At 45.5% G+C, this 16,058-nt stretch overlaps 1 protein-coding gene across 3 annotated transcripts in view; it reads left to right on the top strand.

The window, feature by feature from the left end:
• Window positions 1–16,058, top strand: part of LOC135371080 (chondroadherin-like protein) — a 157,765-nt gene that overhangs the window by 62,594 nt on the left and 79,113 nt on the right. For all 3 annotated transcript variants that reach the window (XM_064605069.1, XM_064605068.1, XM_064605070.1), the window contains one exon: window positions 5,476–5,539. The gene's annotated coding sequence lies outside the window, so the exon portion shown is untranslated. The remainder of the gene's footprint in view (window positions 1–5,475; window positions 5,540–16,058) is intronic.

Below are 16,058 nucleotides of genomic sequence, written 5' to 3'. Positions count from 1 at the left end.
ATAATTCCGAATGATATAATCCTGTCTCCTGATTTGTTGAAAATGGGAGGAGGCGCCTATCTGGGACACATTATGCATGTCCCAGGTGGTGGTTGTGGTGGTGATGTTGAAAGGGCTCGCCGTTGTCGGCCTCACAGATGTGGGCAACGTCACGACTGACGCCCTGGGGGGAATGTGCGTCCTGGGCCGACTTCTAAGGGAACTGTGCCGACATAAGACTGAAAGCGTCCCAGATAGGCGCCTCCCCCCTGTTTTGAACAAATCAGGACACAGAATGATATCATTCGGAATTATACTTCACGCTTAGAAATGAACTTCACCGCACAGCACGCTCCTAGCCAACCATCATCTCGTATGATATCGTTATCTGCCCTGATTTGTTGAAAACGGGAGGTGGACGCCTTTTTTGTGACTTATGCGGTTCATAATTGTCACAAAAAAGGCGTACACCTCCCGTTTTCAACAAATCAGGGCAGATAACGATATCATTCGAGATGGTGGTTGGCTAGGAGCGTGCTATGCGGTGAAGTTCATTTCTAAGAGTGTTGGCTAGGAGCGTGCTACGTGGTGAAGTTCTGTTTTAACAGCGTATATACTCCCGGGGGATGCTTGTGTATGTGTGCTCATAATATTTAGCAACTTCCCAAAATACTGAATATCTTTCGTTGAATTTTAAAAACAAATAAAGTTTTGCATCGCTAAATTACACGAAAACAAGAAGAAGAAAATGCCGCGCGACAGGGAGGAGGAAGAGGCCGGTGTATCTCCGCACATGACAAACCTCCGCAAAATTATTCAAGACCCGAAGGATAGAGCTCTTCAAGTATTTATATAGGTCTTCAGAGCCGGGCTCCCTTCCAACATAAACACAACATATTTCCGCGCATTTGTCTGCATATCTGATGAGGAAAAGAGGCAATGTCTGTTCGATAGCGGTGCATCGCATTGTTATGTTTCGGGCCCTATTCGGCGGGTTGTCGACAAGCGCGGCGGATTGATCTATGCGGCGCGGCGCGAGAGATGATGCACCTCCGCAATATACGTGCCCTATTCGTCCACACCTACATGTCGCCGTGGGAGGCCGTGGAGTTGCATGCCGCGAAGGAAGAAATATTTATGATGCTGCCGAGCTCTATGCCCGAGCATGCTCCTCTCGGAGCACGATTGCAAGCGCTTTGTGTCTGCGCCCGTATTTTGCGTTTTGCAAACGTGCAATCTCTAAAGGAATGCTGGGAGTCATTATAACGACGGGAGGCCTTTGGGAACGGTGAAGTGCCCCGTAAACGGTGCAGAAATTGACATTTGGCAATGCGTTTACGGCCTGTTATGTCGTGCGCAGGCTAAGCAGGTTGTTCGAGGAGAGAACTTCGTAATGTAAAGAACCGTGTTCGCGTTTTGACGGCTTCATGATGAAAGGGAAGTGTAAATAACAACAAATACACTAATGATGATGAATGGCGAAATTCGCCACCTGGGTTGTGGCCCACTACCCCAGTGCCGACTGGTCTGCATGAGATGTAAGTGTAAATAAAGAAAGTAGCGCACTGCGAAAAAGCCGGGCTCGCTGCGATGATTGGAGGCGACACAGTAAATTTGTTCCCACCTTCCGGCGCCTTCGGTCCTCACTCTAAAAACAGAGAGGGGGGGGAGGATAATGGTAGGATCGGCTCGCCGTTGTTGGCCACACACAAGTGGGCGTCGTCACGACTATGTATAAGAAAAAAGTCGGATGAAGGGTGGAGATGCGTAGAGGGTGCGTGAGTCCGTCGGAGAGTGCAAAGTGGCAATTATGAACTGTGTAATGCCACGAAAATGGCGTACGCCTCCCGTTTTCAGCAAATCGGGGGGAAAGAACGATGTCAGTTGGGATGATGGTTGGCAAGGCGCGTGCTATGCGGTGAAGCTCTATCTTTAGAGCGCTTTGGAGCACACCTTTGTGATATAAGTTTCACACCATATACGGAAAATTATTTTTTAAAACAACCTTCTAGATTGTGTGTTCTACAAAAAGCATAATTTGAAAAGGGCATATTCTATACAAAAAAAAAACACCAATTCAGGGGTGTGTATTCCATTTAATATACAATTTCAGGTGGATGCTCTGCAAACACAATCTTCAACACTGTAAAACACTAACCACACGGCAACGTTAGTACATTAAACGGAATGGCAGTACACTCTTAAAAACAGAACTTCACCGCATAGCACCTCTTAGCCAACCATCATCTCGAATGAGATCGTTACCTTCCCTAATTTGTTGAAAACGGGAGACGGACGCCTTTTTTGTGACGATTATGTACTGCACAAGTGTCACAAAAAAGGCGTACGACTCCCGTTTTCAACAAATCAGGGGCGAGAACGATGTCATTCGGGATGATGGTTGACTAAGAGGTGCTATGCGATGAAGTTCTGTTTTTAAGAGTGTACTGTCATTCCGCTTAATGCATTAAGTTTGCCGTGAGGCTAGGATGTTATACGGCTTTCAGTTGAGACTGCGGAAGAGAAAAGGGTGTTTATTTGCAGATACGCCACTGATTTGCTTTTACGCGCTTAAAGGTGTTTAAAATCTTACTCTGGATAAATAACAGCTTCGTCTTTTCTTTTTTTAAATTTTAGATACCTACCTCGCCAAAGGCATTACAGTAGGGGGGATATTTGCGAGTTCAAACCATAAAAAGGTCATGTACAGCAAAAAGGAAAAAGAAAGAAAGAAGAGAAAAACATGAAAAATAAGCCCTGGCTTCATTAGGCACAAATGTTCAAAATACGAGGCGGCATTAGGTTGCTCAACTATATCACTAGATAATCTATTCTACTGAGAAACAGTCGTCCAAGGAAAAAAAAAGAGAAGGAATACTTCAACGCGTTTGTCCTTGTTTTAATTTCTGAAATTTTATTAGCATGATCCACCCTATATTGCTGACTGACCTACATGTAGGTGGCAGCAGATATTTAGCTGGAAGCAGGACAGTCTGATTATGAAAAATATTGTATAGAAATTTTTAATCTTAGGTTTCTCCTGCGCACAGCCAACAATTCGGTCGTGAATAGATTGGATCGTGCTTCGAAATTGATGAACCACTCTTTTCATTTTGCCTTCAGTCTTATCGTGCGCGTACAAGCACCACGTGTGACGTTCTGTGCCATCCTATATAGCGCTTCCGCTTCGTCAGAGCTCATCTCATTTTAATATGCAAATGTGACGACATAATCAGGTTGCCACATCTCGTGGCCACGTGTCAATCTAGAAATGTTCGTCGTTCGCCCACATCAGCGGTCGTTATTCCGTTCTTCTCCGTTTGTGCTCCTATACGGACACGATGATGGCGTGCTTTTGAGCCCCACCCTTCGTCCGCCGTCAAATTAAGTTGTCACGGAGGGCGTGACCGACGTTTCCAAAGTCTACGCTTGAGTTTTACGGTCCAAATAAAAGTAATTTCTCTTCTTGACGTTTAGGACGGGCCCTTATAGAGGGGCTCGCAAATTCGTGTTTGCCCCCCTTTGCACGACCTTCGATTTTGTGCACTCTAAAAAAAAACAAAAAAAAAAACAAAGAAAAAACAGAACTTCATCGCATAGCACGCTCTGCGCCAACCATTGCTACACTCTTAAAAATGAACTTCACCACATAGCACGCTCCTAGCCAACCGTCATCCTGTATGGCAACGTTCTCGCCCCTGATTTGTTGAAAACGGGAGGCGGAGCCTATTTTGTACCGTGCATAATGACACAAAATAAGCTCCGCCTCCCGTTTTGAACAAATCAGGGACGAGAACGTTGTCATTCGGGATGATGGTTGGCTACAAGCGTGCTATGTGGTGAAGTTAATTTTAAGAGTATACGAACGATAGGGCTATCGCTTCTGATTCGAAGAGAGAGGGGGCGTACGCCCTTTTGTGGCGCTTACCATAAACACAAAAAGGCGTATGCCTCCATCTCTCTTCAAATCAGGAACGATAACCCTATCATTTGTGGCAGTGGTTGGTGCAAAGCGTGCTGTGCGGTGAAGTTTTGCTTTTAGAGTGCATGTACAGGGTGGGTGCTCTAAAAGGCGAGTCACATTTTCGTGCAAGACGTCATACCTCCTCACGCACAGACTTCCTGTGCCTCAGAGTAAAGAATTTATGCTAGAGGAACCTACGAAAAAATTGTGGTTACCTAGCATTGGCGTAACAAAATAAATATGGCCACGCAAACTTTCGCCTCCATCCATCGGTATTGCGCATAGGAAATACATGAAGACGAAAGTTTGCGTGGCCGTACTTATTATGTTACGCTGTGGCTGGTAAGCACGATTTATCGTACGTTTCTCTGGCATAAACTATTCACTGTGTGGCAGCAGTGTGTCTGTCAAGTAGGCATAGCGTTGAAAGCTACGCCTCAGAACATCAGAACGCCTCAGAACATCAGTTCTCTCATAGGTATAGCGTCACGCGCGAAAATGTGACTGACGTTTTATAGCACCCACCCTGTAGTTCGCTTGATCAGTTTGTGCTCCTCACCCTTGCGCGTTTCCTGGCGCGTGATCATTGTGTTGGGGAGTATAGTTTCGAAGTAAAATGCACGCAGTTTCAAGGTAAAGTTCAAAAGTGAATTCCATGTTGAAGTGCGGAAGAAACACGCAGAACAAAAAAGACACAACCTGACGTAGACTAGAGCTTCACCGCATCGCACGCTCCTAGCCAACCATCATCCCGCATGACAACGTTCTCTTTCTTGATTTGCAGAGAACGGGGGGGGGGGGGGCGTACGCCATTTTAGTGGCAAATATGAACTGTATAATGCCACAAACATCGTCTACGCCTCCCCCTCCCACCCCCAACCCGTTTTCAGCAAATCTGAGGAAAGAACGATGTCACTCGGGGGGATGGTTGTCTAGGAGCATGCTATGTGGTGAAGTTCACTGTTAAGAGAGCAGCATGGAATTCTATTACCAACGTGCCGCATCAATATCGCTGCTGAAAAGGTAATTTCATGGACGCGCAGTAATTTCTTACACCTTCCCGGGCAAATGTTTTCTCCTATTGCAAATAGCACACCATACTAAGGGTTTTTTTTTATTATGAAACCCTTCTAAACGCTGCACTAAAAAAAAAAAAAAAAAGACATTTTCAAAGGGCATATTGTACAGAATGCACAATTTAAAGAGTTGTATTCTATCTAGAACACTGTTTGAGATTCGTGTTTTGCAAACACTATTTTCAACACTGTTATTGTACCCTTCAGTTGAGCGTGCGGTACAAGAAATGTATTTATTTACAAAAACGCCCTCTTACACGCTGAAAGTTGTAAAAAAAATCCATCCTACAGTTGGCAACACAAAAAAATGCTGTCAACAACAGAAAAAATTACCGCGCTTTGCCACGCGAAATTTTCTTACCTATAACGCGGAGCTTTCCATTATTACTTTTTATTTATCGCATATTTTTGTACGTATGCAGTTTTGAGAACCGAACCTTTCTGGTATATTTTCAGATCACACTTGGAGGAAATGAACAAACAATTCGGTGCTCAAACACATCTACCTTGGTCCGCAAGGGTGAGTACTGTCTCTATGCGGGTGTACCCATACTGCCGAAAAATACCTTTCCTGAGGACACATCTTCAACACAAGCAGCAGAGAACGGGACATATAGCCTTGCAATACACCTGCTATGTGATGCTTGTGACTTTGATGCTTGTTTTGAAGATGCGTTCAAAGTACAAACGACATCTTACCAATCTGGGGAGATTTCGAAGCCCTGCTTCCCTTTATAGCCTATTATTGTGTGACGATGACGCATTTACTTAGATTTAAACCAGCCTCTAACTTCGTTACCTCATTATAAAATCTTCCTTCTTGCAAAAATGAAAAAGAAAATAATCTTCTCTCGCCCGTCACCTTTAAAAATAAATAAATAACAATAATTAAAAAAAGGTGGCCGTTTGAATGAATTGACAGAAGTGGTCGTGGCGACATTGCACTCTCGCCGGCGGCTTTCACCGCATTCTCAATAGAGTTCCCCCGAGGGCGTGAATTAAGAATCCAGATTCGGCGCCGCGCGCGCGTAAGAATTTCCCATCACCTCGCATAAAGGGAAATAAATGAGACCACCGTGAACGGAAGGGATTCCACCGAGTGCCTGCTGGCTCAGAGAGGCTATCAGTCATCTGCAGTATGTAGAGCTGAGAGTGACGATAAATTTACTACTAAGGAGCTGAGAAGATTGGGCTGCTACACAAAGAGGGAAGGTACGTGCTGTGGCCGAGAAGTGGGGGAAGAGCCGAGTATTATGTTGAGAACCCCAAGTAACTGCTAAGTAACTTGCGGTTCCGAATGAAGTCGATTTAAAGTTTGCGTTTTGTTGGGATCGCATCGAGCGCTCAATCGCGTTCAGGGTTTTGATACTCCTGCCGCACGGACACTTTCCAACCGCATTGAGCCAATGCTCATCGAGCTCGATGCGGATCCGGCGCTGCTACACGGACAGGTTCGAGCAGGATCGAACTCCGATTTTGCTTAACCCGATCCAGTTCGCTAAATGGGATTGAGATTCTCAAGACGGCTTGAAGACCGCCATTGGCATCCTGGAACTCAGCGAATTTGCAGCAGTAAAAAAATAAATAAATAAAAAATACATAAAAAATTACATTAATTGCATTAATTTGCAAATGTTCCTATACAAGCCCATGGAATTTCGCGGTTACGGGTTTAGTCTATGTGATGGGCGACTGCGTTTGCTAGTTTGTTTAATCTCGACCGCTCTCGACACCGCGCACCTCGTAAAGGCTTACGAAACAGCGCACGGTTTCGTACCCCTGCCTACCCCTACCCCTGCTTAGGGCCTGCATCAGCACAATGCGGAAGTTGGATGCGGTTTTTCTCGAGTTTTTAGGAACATATTTGTAAATCTCAGCGTACTTCCTCGGGGCTGTTAGAGCCGCCTGTCGCCGAGACAACCTTTCAATGCGCATTGAGTTGGACCGTGTATAGCAGCATCGCGCACCGAACGCTCTTGAGAAACTCGATGCGGATCAGATTCAATCCGCATTGAAAGTGCCGTGTGACAGGGAATGAGTCGCGCGATACGACCGACGTTGCTCTTGTCACATGCTCATGAGGCATGTTGCATACATGTCTCCAGCGAAATTATACTTAATCGTATAGGTCAACTGTGTGTAAGATTTGACTAGATTAGACTAGATTAGATTAGATTAGATTAGATTAGATTAGAAGTAGAAAGAAAAAATGCAAGAAGGAAAGAAGGACTTCGTTTTCTTGTACCTTTTTTTTTTCGTTCTAGTCTGTGCAAGGAGTTCTACTCGATGCTGTTTGGCAAGCATTCCAGTAGACCTGTGGTTGTCCTTTCCCTATACAGTATCGTACCTGAAAGAATGGCGAAAAAGCAGCGAGCTCGTTTTTCTTCTTTTTGTTATGCCAGTTTTAATTGAAGTCCATGAATATTCGGCGTACTACCTTCGCAGAACAGGAAACCGACCTTTTTGTTACGCTAACTTATAACAACAATAGGCGATTAATGAGTCAATCAGTTGACTGCATGTCTGCTCCAATAATGAATGAGCTGTATCCATGCCCACGTCGTATGTATGACAACACCGCATAGACAGAATTGCAGGCGGAATTTATTAAAAGTATATGCGTGAAAGAGTGTACCCTTGTCCTATTAACCAGCCATTGACATGAGAAGCTTGGAGTTCTGCAACAATGGGGTGGAAGACGTCACCATCTTGTTTCTTTTTCTCTATTTTTCATTCTTTTTCCTCGCGCTTATCCAGTGTGCACTCTAGGAAAAAAAGGGTATGAAAAGGTGGTAACTTCTATAGTTACCACCCAGGTCAACATAGCGTCTGATAAAGGGTGTAAAAGGGTGGTAAAAGAAATTATCATCATCAATCCAAATTACCACAAAAAGGCGTACGCCCCCCTCACTCACCGAATAGCGAACTCTGAAGCGATAGCCCTATCATTCGTGGCAATGGTTGGCGGGCAATGTGCTTTGCGGTGAAGCTCCGTTTTGAGAGTGAGGTAGCAGGTAGAACTTTGCAACCTTTTAGCCACGACATATGCGACAACTATTACCTCCTAAAAGGTGTAACTGCTCGATCATTTTTTCTAAGAGTGTACTTGCGACTTGCGCTGTGTTGCTTTGGTGCACTTGCTTTTTCCTACATTCTCGAGATCAGTTGCCTTTTTGTTTTGAGTAGAAGCACCTTTTTCTTTTTTACAATTCCGAAGTTTGGAGGGAGTACTCGTACATTCTGGGACCACCTACACCCTTAAAAGAGTACTTCACCGCCTAACACGTTCCTACCCAACCATCATCCCGAATGACAACGTTATCCACCTTGATTTGTTGAAAACGGGTGGCGTACGCCTTTTTGTGACACTTACGGAGTTATGTTAATTGTTCCAAAAGGCCGTACGCTCTGCGTTTCCCAGAGATCAGGAGTAGTAACGCTATCATTCCCTCTTTAAAAGGGAGTCAGTAGTAGCCACTTCACCACATAACACGCTAACACAGATAATGATGCGCTTTCCACTCCGAGACTGGGAGGTGACACGCGTTCGAATCCTGTAACTGGCTGCGCTGTCCGAGGTTTTCCCTGGGTTTTCCGAAGACTTTCCCGACGAATGTCGGCAACAGTTCCCCCTGAAGTCGGCAAGGACGCACAATAACCCCCCCCTGTCCCCCACTCCTTTCTGCTGTACTCTCTCCATCTGTGCACGTCTGTACGCCGCTTATAGCCACAGTTGCTTCGCGGCGCTAACACGAAAAAAAAAGATAATGATGCCGTTATCACTCCTCATTTGCGGAAAGATCCGGGCGTACGCCTTTTTGTAACAATTAACATTGTGTGTCATAAGTGTCACACAAAGGCCCACGCGCCACCCGTTTTCAACAAATCAGGGTGGAGAACGTTGTCGTTCGGGATGATGATTGGGAAGGAACGTGTTCTGCGGTAAAGCTCTGTACTAAGAGTGTCTATTTCGGTGTATACGGTGACCAAGTTCCGCATTTAAAATGGTATCTTACGATGAGAGCCCACTTAAAGCATCGCAACCCATATAGCCGACTTCGGTGCCGAGAATATAGCGGCACAGCATAGGAGCGTACGAAGCCACGAATAAATCACCGGTATCGCGATCGATGGGTCCTTTATTGCTCTATCAATCTTCGAGACCCGCTTTCGAGTCTTTTTTTTTAAAGAGATGAAAACCTCTTTCGCGAACTTTTTCATTCTTTTTTTTTTTTTTTTGTCTCTCTCGCGTTCGCGTTGTTGTTCGACACTGTAAGTCTCTCGACGATTGTGAAGAATGTTTCCAAGCAGCGGTGCGGCGTTACAATACACACCCTTCACGATGCACCGCGCGAGGGATATTTTTTATTTAGTTTCCTGAACGCGGGATGCTGCCAAATGGCGCATGCGAATTCGTGATAGCAGCTATGTGATGCGACGACAGACTTGACATATTCCTTTTTTTTTCTTTTTTTTGTAGCCTTGTACTGTACAGCCCTTTTGTTTTCATTGTTCTTTTATCTCTAAAAAAGAAAACGGAGTGAGAAACGGATTTGAAGTTTACGCGTAAGCGTAACGCGGTTGAAGCGCGAAGTCATAATATGAGCTCATTCAATTTTACCAATCAATCAATCAATAAGCGTAAGCCCTCAGGACGTTTTCGTCCTCATCATGCATGCTGATGTTATTTTTGAAAATCAAATATTAAAATTGCGGGCAAAACTGTGCCGAAGGAGACACCAACTTTCCATTGCCCGCGAAGTACGGCGGCAAAACTACATTGCATGCGCGCAACACTCCGTATTACAGAGCGCCGTCTATATACACTCTAAAAACTGAACTTCATCGCATAGCTCGCTGTGCAATGGGGTAGGGTACCGCACCATCGCGGTGAAACACCCCATCTCATCGTCATCGTTTGTTGTTGTTGGTGTTGTTATGCTGGCTGTGCGCCGACCATTGCCACAAATCGTAGTGTTATCGATTCTACTTTGAAGAGACAGGGGGGGGGGGGGCGTACGCCTTTTTGTGGCAATTATCATATATCGAAATTGACACAAAAAACGTACGCCCCTCTCGACAACTACATGTATGACGATTGGATGAGGCGTTTCACAGCCGAAATTGCGCCCAAGTAGAGTAGAGTGTCGTAGAGGAAAATGGGTGAGGTTGCCCTTCATGCAGTTGCGTCCCGCCCCCCTCTCTCTCTCTCTAAGAGTCGGAAGCGATAACCCTTTCTTCCGTGGCAATGATTGGCGCACAGCACGGCAAAGATCTGTTTTTAGAGTGTATACGGTGCGCTGCGTAGAAACCAAAATCATTAAAAAAAGAATAAATATCTGAATACATCAGAGCCAGTGTTGGCCGCAAAAAACGTGAGTTTTCTCACACCAGGCGTTGCCCTGATCAATGTTATCGGAATTTTGACAACACATTTAAATCTTTTAGAGCGACCAGCTCTTAAACGACACCAAACGTACACATATCTATACAGATATCGATACACATCTCTCACTGCACTGCGAGGAGTGATCGGTAGGGGGAGAGAAGGGGTAACGTTGGGTAGGGTTGAGTGCCTGCCTACAAGACACCTACCATTCGCCTAAAATAAGGCGTGATTGGAGAATGACTCTCTCGAGTAGTACAAAAATTGTGTATTTTTCTGCTTTTTCTTTCTTGATAAAGCGGGTTGAGCATCGACGTATTACTGCACTCTAAAAAAAATCTGCCAACGAAGCGGGTCATTTGTTGCAGTGATTAATTGGTTTCGGTTTACATATTTCAGTCGCGGCTGGTCGTGGCGAAGCGCAAAGGGCGTAATTCATTGGTGGATAAGTGAGTGGAAAAGCGTCCTTTTGCGCATCACCGCGACCAGCCGCGACAAAAATATGCAAACCGAAACCAATTAAATACTGCAACAAATGACCCGCTTCGTTGGCAGATTTTTCTCTGAAAGGTGTCCACTGAGGTTCCCAAAAGGGGTGGTACCCATTTTAATGCCGAAGGCGCCCTGCTTTAGAAGTTAAGTTTTTTCACGAAACTCATTTGAATATTTATTTAAATAATGAGCGCCTCCTACTCATTCACACAGTGCTCAGCTTGTATGTGGTATCAGACACATACTTGTAAAAAAGAAAGTGCTTCGATTGGTGCACCCGTTCGCGAATTATTTAGCCCGGTGATTTATCTGAAACACCCTGTATACTGCCCACCCTGCCCCAACGACATTCCTCGCCATCCCTGGCTGTTCGAACGCCGTAAAAACACATGTCGTCTAGACATTCGTTGTTCTTTCTTTCCAACACGTCGCTATAAACACACCGGAACTCCGTTTTTCCTCTCGGTGACTGTTTCCTCCAGGCATTAAGGAAAGAATACCATTACATTCCCTACAAGTATGAGGATGTGATACCCTGCTTTGTATTCGACGCGGCATCCCACTAGTGCCTGTCTTTCTCGAAGGCGTTGCCTCAACGTTAATTCGGTTAAGTTTCCCCGAGCCTCTGTGCTCACCTCTATACGACGAGAAACATTACCGACGTCCTTCGTTAAAGGCTATACCCATACGGTACAGTGTGTAAGACGTCGTACACCGTCACGACAGAGGCCTAAAGAGCGTTTTGCTTTTGTCGTTGGCGTCGAACGCAATTGCATTGGGAACAGACACAGAAAGAAGACAGTCGCGCAAAAACACAGAGCTAGAAAGTCGATTGTGCACAGATTGGGCTCGGCGTCTCCATGGAGATAATGATTTTTTTTTTCTGTTTGTTTTCCCATTTGTAGAGTTTATAGTTATAGTTTCTGTCCTATGTTTGCTCTCCGCTGACCCACATAAACGGCCTCGATTTGCTTCGCAATAAGGCACGCTTACAACCCATAAAATGTGCTATATAGTGCGAGGAGGGCTGGAATAAATGAAAAAAAACTACGGGATGGATTGTAGCAACCGACTTTATGTTGCCCTAGTACTGGGCATAGTTAGGATAGAGATAGTGTTGATATATTAGTCACATTGGACCTTATTAAAGCAGTACGCAGTAGGTTTAGTGCGTTAATGTGGCATATAGATACAACGTCTGCCGTATACAACGCATACTCATGGATTCGGTGATGGTGATGGATAGAAGAAAAAAAAAAGGGGAGGTGAGTCATGACCAAATCGGACTGACCACCTGGATTCGGTTATCTGTTGTGCATTGCGCGTTTGCATAGTACACGTCAGTCCGTGGGCAAAAGCTCGCTGAGTGACCCCTGGTTTGCCAATTCGGAACGATGCGCAGCTACCCAGGGCTGACGAGCCGCAAACACGGCGAAACACGTGTCCTCTGGTGCTGTCGCATCGTTCCATGAGTATATATATATATATATATATAGTATATCAATTTTTTCTTTTTCTTTGCCGCGGTGCGATTCCTAGCGATTCATATATATATATCCACGTATATGCATACATACATCGTCCACGTCTTCTTATTTTACATTTATTCAACTCCGCTGCCGTCTGATATATCAACCTCTTTAACCTATATATATATATATATATTTTTTTTTTGCTTTGCCGCGGTAGGGACGAATTATAACCTTCATTTTTCAACATTTACTTCTCATCATATTTCAAAATGGCTCGCTAAGCAAGCGCTGAATGGACGAATCGTCTCTTCCGAGGCATGCATTATCCGGGATGAAGCCCGACGGTTGGGGAAAGGGATTAGGGAGATTTACCACCTGGATGGGATAGAGATAGCGTTGAATGGAGTCCTGTTGACGCAAGGATTCCTCGGGGCATAGAAGGTTACTAACTTTGCCTCTGCTTGGCTTACTTTGCAGTAACCTTTTCGTGCCCTGACATACGCAATTGCTATTCTGATTTCTTACATACTGAATTGAAAACGTGAAGACGATGTTGGACAACGTTACGCTGCGGAACTATTCCTTCAGAAACTGCATTCATTCTTCCAGAATACGTTGTGAATATTCGTTCTCTCACGTCACAGGTTGAACGCAGCGGTAATGTTGCGACCACAGGTGTTGTGTAGAAACATTGCCGGTACAAGTTTAAGTACACTTTAAAAACAGAACTTCACGACATAGCACGCTGTCCAACTGACATTCTTGCCCCATCTATGCTGAGTAAAAGTTGATCCAACGCTGGCTTTCCGCATGAGCTGTAAAAGCCACATCGAGTGATGAATTCGATGAATTGAATTCATCGAATGTGACTCGATGTGGCTTTTACAGCTCAGTGGCGTTACCGCTTGAGACAAGTTGGCTCTTCCAGATCCTGTCACTGCGGTGCTCTATAGAAGATCAAGAGCACATTCTTCTTCATTGCCTACACTACCAACCTTCCCGAACCGCTCTCACCCCCCTCCCCCTCTCTCAGAATTGCTTGGTCCCTGGCCAAAATTCAGCCCACCAACGCTGTGCCCTCGAGGCTCTTTTGACATTTTTGGACACCATAGGACTTCGAACCTTATTGTGAATGTGCTCATTATTTCATTCCCCACATCACCACCAGCAACGGGGTAGAGCATCGCCCCTGGCGATGAAACTCCTCATTCATCGTAAAAGTAACGTTGTTATTTAGCACGCGGTGCGCCAACCACTGCAGCGAATACACTCTTAAAAATAAGCTTCACGGCATATCACGCTGCTAGCAAACACCATCCCGAGGGACATCGTTCTTTCCCCTGACTTGCTTGGGGGCGTACGCCATTTTTGTGGAATTATACAGTTCGTAATTGCATGACGAACTAGCACTGGGAACGGGACAGAGAGAGGAGACGACAGGACAGGTGCTAGGACACCAACACGCCCGGTTTTTCACCTTGATGTCAGTTCGTAATTGCCACAAAAATGGCGTACGCCCCCCGTTTTCATCAAGTCAAGGGAGAGAACGTTGTCATTCGGATGATGGTCGGCTCGGAGCGTGCTATGCGGTGAAACTCTGTGATGAAGTAGCAAAAAACAAAATAATGTGGAAAAGTACACTTTCGCATTTGTTGTACACGCTGCGCGGCAGCCAAAAACGGATAATTCATGGAAGCGGCTTGTACTGCTCTTGTCACCTGTCGCTCGAATATCAGTGCTCGACTCGCGCCAGCAACGGCAAACCGGTCTCGTCAGCACCACCACCTTCGTCGGGCGCTTATACAACGGGACACTTCGGTTCAATTTCGCGGAGCCGTATTCACTTCTGAATGCGCGTCTCCAACTTCACGTTCCACTCAAAGTACTCAAAGTGTATGCGTGGGAATGCTTTGAAGTTGGTTTCAGTTTGTAGTCGAGTTGCGCAGTCTTACAGCGGCTCGTAATTTTCCTTCACGATTCCTTCCCAACGGACTTAAGCTGCACTGAGTGACGCCGCTCATACTTTACGTGGTAAGCTTAATCTGCCGCATGTCCTCGGAACCTTCTTCCGTTAAAGTGTTCGCCTTTGTTGTGTAATCTGAGTACTCAGCTCATATGGGGGATAAACTCCGCGACAAGAGTGGTACGACGTTCCTCTCCTTGGATACTTTCGAGAGAGAGAACAAAGCGTTTTCGCAATGCGGAAAAGTGCACTGGAGAAGGTAGCTGAGCAAAGGGATGAGATGGTTTTCAGATGGATGAGAAGGCAGGTAGATGGTTTCTTACGCACCATCTGGTGCGCTCCATCAATCTGATTGGTGAAACAAAGTAAATTTCGATACAACCTGAGTACGTCTCCAAATGTGAAGAACCTTGCTCAGAAGATTTGAGCAATTCCCCTTCTGAGCAAGGTTCTGATTTTTTCACGTACTCGTGTTTACTTTGTCCTTTTAAATACGATACCTTCGTAAGAAACTTCCAGTTGAAAGTTAGCAGTCGTCTCGTCATTCTATCTGTCTTCTGTGTTCGGCTGCTTTTGCACCTTGTAGACTCTGTGCGTGTCTATACCTGAATATGTGGAACTGGTGGTCACTATGATAATCGGTTTTGTTCGGAAAGTTTTAAGGTGGTTTAATTCTAATACTTCAGATACGTGGAACTCGAGTGAAAATTTACGTGCAAAGCTTTCACATACGGAAAGTCGTGAAGTCAACGTTCGTGAAAACGCAGACTGAACAGCGTGGTCGCGAAACCTCTGGGTCTCCGTAAAGGTGAGATACCAGAGTTGTCGTGACTGGCAGTGAAGCAAAAGACGGCTTCTGTTGACCTTGGCTCCTATTGACTTCTGCGCATCCGCCACTGTTACTAAAACCACCAACGCTTTTAAAAATGGATTTCACCGCATAGCACGCCCCTAGCCAACCATTATCCCAAATGATATCGTTATCTGCCCTGATTTGTTGAAAACTGGAGGCGTACGCCTGTTTTGTACCAATTGTGTACTGCATAAGTGGCACAAAAAGGCGTACGCCATCCGTTTTCAACAAATCAGAGGGCAGAACGTTGTCATTCGGAATAATGGTTGGCTTGGAGCGTGCGATGCGGTGAAGTTCATTTTTAAGAGTATAGATACAGAAGGCCTGCTTAATTCCTCCTCATACACTCTTAAAAATGAACTTCACCGCATAGCACGCTCCTGCCAACCATCATCTCGAATGATATCGTTATCTGCCCTGATTTATTGGAAACGGGGGCGTCCGCCTTTTTTGTGACACTTATGCTGTTCATAATTGTCACAAAAAAGGCGTACGGCTCCCGTTTTCAACAAATCAGGGCAGATAACGATATCATTCGAGATTATGGTTGGCTAGGAGCGTGCTATGCGGTGAAGTTCATTTTTAAGAGTGTACGTTCTCCCACTATACTTCGCCACGTGGACGTATAGTGGCGGTGGTTGTGGCGTGCTATTTCCTGCGGTCTTCCTGCCGGTATGGCGACATTATTGCTCGGGAGATCGTGCGTCCTGGGCCGACTTCACTGGGAACTGTACTGACATTTGTCTTAAAGCGTCTGAGGAAAACCCAGGGAAAAGACCCAGACAGCACAGCCGGCGCCCGCATTCGAACCCGGGCCACTTCCCAGTCTCGGTGGTGGTTGTGAGAGGGCTCGCCGTTGTCGGGCCTCACAGA

The sequence above is a fragment of the Ornithodoros turicata genome, chromosome 10 (genome assembly GCF_037126465.1).
Source record: "Ornithodoros turicata isolate Travis chromosome 10, ASM3712646v1, whole genome shotgun sequence".
Taxonomy (NCBI): Eukaryota; Metazoa; Arthropoda; class Arachnida; order Ixodida; family Argasidae; genus Ornithodoros; species Ornithodoros turicata.
Note: the sequence above shows the minus strand (reverse complement) of the source record. Positions and strands in the feature narration are given on the sequence as shown.